The sequence below is a fragment of the Bufo bufo genome, chromosome 5 (assembly GCF_905171765.1).
Source record: "Bufo bufo chromosome 5, aBufBuf1.1, whole genome shotgun sequence".
Classification (NCBI taxonomy): domain Eukaryota; kingdom Metazoa; phylum Chordata; class Amphibia; order Anura; family Bufonidae; genus Bufo; species Bufo bufo.
In genome coordinates, this window is record NC_053393.1 from 280878431 (window position 1) to 280883232 (window position 4802).

The window sequence follows — 4802 nt, forward strand, 5'->3', positions numbered from 1 at the left end:
CAAAGCCAAAAAGGCCGCGAAGCGATCCCCGGGTTACAGCAATAGCATCTGAGACAGATAAAACTACTGCTACAACAAAGAGAGTTTCTCGATCCAATATATCTATCTTTAAATGGGTTCCCTTTTACATTAAGGAGAGCTCCTGATGCACCAAGGGGATCCCCAATTCTGCGAAATACATGCTTGTGCATGGCAAGCTACACAATGCTACTATGGATTTCAGGGAAAGATATGCAAATTAGCTTCCATAAGCCTATGGCAGAAGATGTTAATTTGCATATCATCATTCTAGAAACCAAAAATAATGGATTGTTGTCTACATTCATAATAACAAGTATATTTTGAGGGAGAGTGAAAACTAGAGGGAGACCATATGAGACAGAGAAAACTATGGCTGCAACAAAGACACTTGCTCAATCCAATTTATCTATCTTTATATGGGTACCCTTTTTCATTAAGGAGAGCTCCTGATGCACCTAGGGGAGCCCCAATTCTGCGAAATACATGCTTGTGCATGGCAAGCTACACAATGCTACTATGGATTTCTGGGAAAGATATGCAAATTAGCTTCCATAAGCCTATGGCAGAAGATGGTAATTTGCATATCATCATTCTAGAAACAAAAAATAATGGATTGTTGCCTACATTAGTAATAACAAGTATGTTTTGAGTGAAAGCGAGAGCATATGAGACAGATAAAACTACTGCTGCAACAAAGAGAGTTTCTCAATCCAATATATCTATCTTTAAACGGGTACCCTTTTACATTAAGGAGAGCTCCTGATGCACCAAGGGGAGCCCCAATTCTGCGAAATACATGATTGTGCATGGCAAGCTACACAATGCTACTATGGATTTCTGGGAAAGATATGCAAATTAGCTTCCATAAGCCTATGGCAGATGTTAATTTGCATATCATCATTCTAGAAACCAAAAATAATGGATTGTTGTTTACATTAGTAATAACAAGTATGTTTTGAGTGAAAGCGAGAGCATATGAAACAGATAAAACTACTGCTGCAACAAAGAGAGTTTCTCAATCCAATATATCTATCTTTAAATGGGCTTCCCTTTTACATTAAGGAGAGCTCCTGATGCACCTAGGGGAACCCCAATTCTGCGAAATACATGCTAGTGCATGGCAAGCTACACAATGCTACTATGGATTTCTAGGAAAGATATGCAAATTAGCTTCCATAAGCCTATGGCAGATGTTAATTTGCATATCATCATTCTAAAAACCAAAAATAATGGATTGTTGTCTACATTCGTAATAACAAGTATGTTTTTTTTTGTTTGTTTTTTAACGGCATCAGAAGACGCCACATCCGTATCAAATCACATATGCTTAGCGCTTCATCATTCGCCTCAACAGCACCTTTTTAAATTTTTTTAATTATATTTTCTTTTTCCTAAAATACAATTAAAACAAAAAACACAAAAAAAAACATATATCTTCCTCTTGACATCTTTCTATTTAAACCAAAACTGTTTTACCAAATCTCATTAAAGAAATCAACAAAGCATCTTGTAGCTTAGTGAGTTCTTTCATTGTCATATCAATTCTATTTTCCACTGCCTCTTCAATCCATTCCTGAATTTCAAAACCCTCAAAATTCTCTGGTTTATCTACATACAATTCCAACATTCTATTACGCGCAAGACTTAACTTTTTACCAGGATAAGTTTTCTTCAACTTTGGTATAAACTTTTTAAACTCTTCAGTTAGTTCAAACTGCCCATGTACTTTCTCCGCATCACTCATTTCCTCTGAAGTTGACATATCCAAGCCCAAATCTTCTGCTTTCTTTTGTGCTTTATCTTCTGCTTGCTTTTGTGCCTTCTCAGGGCAATCTCTAGCAAAGTGTCCTATCTTCTTACATAAGTTACATTTTCTCCCTTGTGTGCATTCTGTATATTTATGCCCTTCTTGTAAACATCTAGTACAAATTTCCTTTATACAAGTTTCTTTTTCGTGCCCATATTCCTTGCAATTTTTACAAAAGGACTGCATCCCTGCACAAAATAAATCTCCAGTTGCACCACTAATTTTAAACCTTGCCGGTGGTAACATAAACTCATCCGGTTTTTCCTTGCTTCTCTTCATTTCACATAGAAATCTCCATTTACCAGTCCATATTTTAAATGTATTCATAATCTTCCCTTTACTTATTACCTTAGTGCAATAGTTCTCCAAAAAACAGATAACCTCTTCTTCTGAAACATATGGCGAATACATCTTAACAATCAAGAGTTTTTCATTTTCCACAAAATGGGGTATTACCTTGACATTGCCCATCTTTGGATGATTCTTCTCCTTTTCTAAGATGTCCAAAAAAATCAAGTAGGTTTCTCTTCCAGAAAAGGTTACATCATAATAACCTCTCTTTGGGTAGTCCATTATCGTCAGGATCCACTCGTGCTTCAGTTGGAAAAGGCCTAAGATCAGGTCTTTTACCAAAAATTCCAAATCCTGCTGGGTAACGAACCGGACAGCGTTCCGGGTTCTGGCATATTCCGCAATAGCCTCCATGCTTCTTGCTGAGCAACTCCAAATAGCCAGGCAAATCGCAACTCGACACCTAAAAAAGTGCCAGGTGATCGCTTCCCGTTGCCCCGGGACTAAGCCTTCCCTCCAATAGCAGCAAGGGGTCCAGCAGCAGCTATGAACTACTGCCTTTCCCCAAGGCCGAAGGTCAGGGTACCCGGGGCACCTTAGGCCAAGACCAAGGCAGCACCTCTCGATACTACACTTTATCCTAGCCAAAAGGCCGAGAAGCGATCCCTTGGTTACAGCAATTTTTTTATTTTTTTTTCCTCAGTAAATAGACATCAAATCTTCAAATCAGTCCACTTCGCAGTGACTCAAACCTATTGATGTCTATAAAACATCACAGGAACCTAACTACCACTATAAAGAAAAATAGTCAAGATTTACTCACGTACACCTTCCAAGAGGATACCTTCCATACCTTCTCAGCTTCAAGTTCTCCAATCCTTTTTTTATCAAACAAAAAAACCGTAAAAATCCTAGATAAAAATACTTTAGAATATTCATTTGGAGATAAAATCACATCTTTAAAAACCACAAGGTTTCTAGTGTCCCACAAAACTTCTTTAAAAACTGAGAATAATATCCAACAGACTCGTGAGCTTGATAACATTCTAAAATCTTGACCAATAAAAACTTTTTCATAGCTAAAATTCCTCCAACCCGTAAGTGCAATAAAAAACTCCTTTAAAATATAAAAAACTTTTTGAACGTAAAAACAGTCCCAAATCACATGATTAATATCTTCGATGCCTCCACAACCTTCCCTAGGGCATCTCTCTCTCACTCTCAGTCCTCTAGAATTCAAAAAGGATCTGGTTGGGAGGCACCCATGAAAACAGAGCCATGGAACATCCTTTTGTTTATTTGAAAGACCTAAAACGTTAAAAAATTTCCATACTTTTGCTGCCTGTGTGGTATTACAGAATGGAACATCACATTGTATTTCATTTTTCCTACCAACTTTAATAATCTCACTTTTCTCAGTCTTATTAAGTGTGCTTAAACCGTATTGATCATAAAAAGTCCTGAGTACAACATAAAACCTTGGAATCACAAACGCCCTTGGTTTACTCAGTTCTTTTTCACACCAGCTCCACTTTATGAACATCCATCCTGCTAGATACCTACACATAGCAGCAGTTCGACCATTGCACTTTAAAATTTTAGAAATCAATAAAAAATAATGCATCCGAATAAAAAATTCTATATTAGGAAAGTCATACCCACCAAGCTCAGTCTTACTCATCACCATCCTCCTTCTTACCTTCTCCATCTTAGATCCCCAAAAAAACACAAACAGTCTTCTCGTCATCCTTCTGAGCCACAGCTTCCCCGGTGGTAAAATAATTGATGTATATAAAAGGAGAGGTAAAATTACAGATTTAATTATTAAAATTTTCCCTTTTAGAGATAAACGCCTAAGCTTCCAAAAATTCAACTTCTTTTCCACCTTCTTTTCTAATGCTGCATGGCTCTTAATATTATTATCCTTTTCAAAAACTATGCCCAATATTTCTGCATCCTCTTTTTCCGGTATTCCATCAACTTTGACATCCATCTGTTTCCCGTAATTCACCAACTGACATTTGCTCCAATTAACACTCATGCCTGCCATGCTGCAAAAAATCCTTATGTGCAAATTAATTCTGTTCAGGTCCACTTGGCTTTGGCAGGCAAACACAGCATCATCCATATATCCGAAAGCCTTAACCTTCTTCCCTGAATCTCCGGGTATAAAAAAACCCACTAATACACTTGTCTTCTTGGATAGATTTTAAAAGCGGTTCCATCGCACAAATAAAAAGAATTGGGGAGAGAGGGCATCCCTGTCTAACTCCAGACTTCACATCTATTGCTGGACATATCTTCCCATTAACTAAAATATGACTAAAAACATCCTGATACATACCCTTAATCATATTTAAAATTTTCAAAGGGACCCCCATCTTCTCCAATGTGCTAAATAAAAACTTATGTGATACCTTATCATACGCTTTTTCGAAATCTGTGGTTTCAATAAATAAGGGAATATTGTTAAAACCAGCATAATAAATAATATCTCTTATTAAAATCAAATTGTCTGAGATTCTCCTGCCTGGAACAGCACAGACCTGGTATTCACCCACCATATAGGAGATAACATCACTGAGTCTACTAGCAATAATTTTGGCTATGATTTTATAATCACTGTTAAGTAAGGTTATAGGGCGCCAATTTTTAATATCTTTCTCATCACCTTTCTTATGAA

General features: G+C 37.0%; 1 pseudogene; it reads right to left on the minus strand.

Moving 5' to 3' along the window:
* Positions 1–2640: 2640 nt before the first annotated feature.
* Positions 2641–2783, minus strand: LOC121002941 (annotated as a pseudogene).
* Between the last annotated feature and the right edge of the window lie 2019 nt (positions 2784–4802).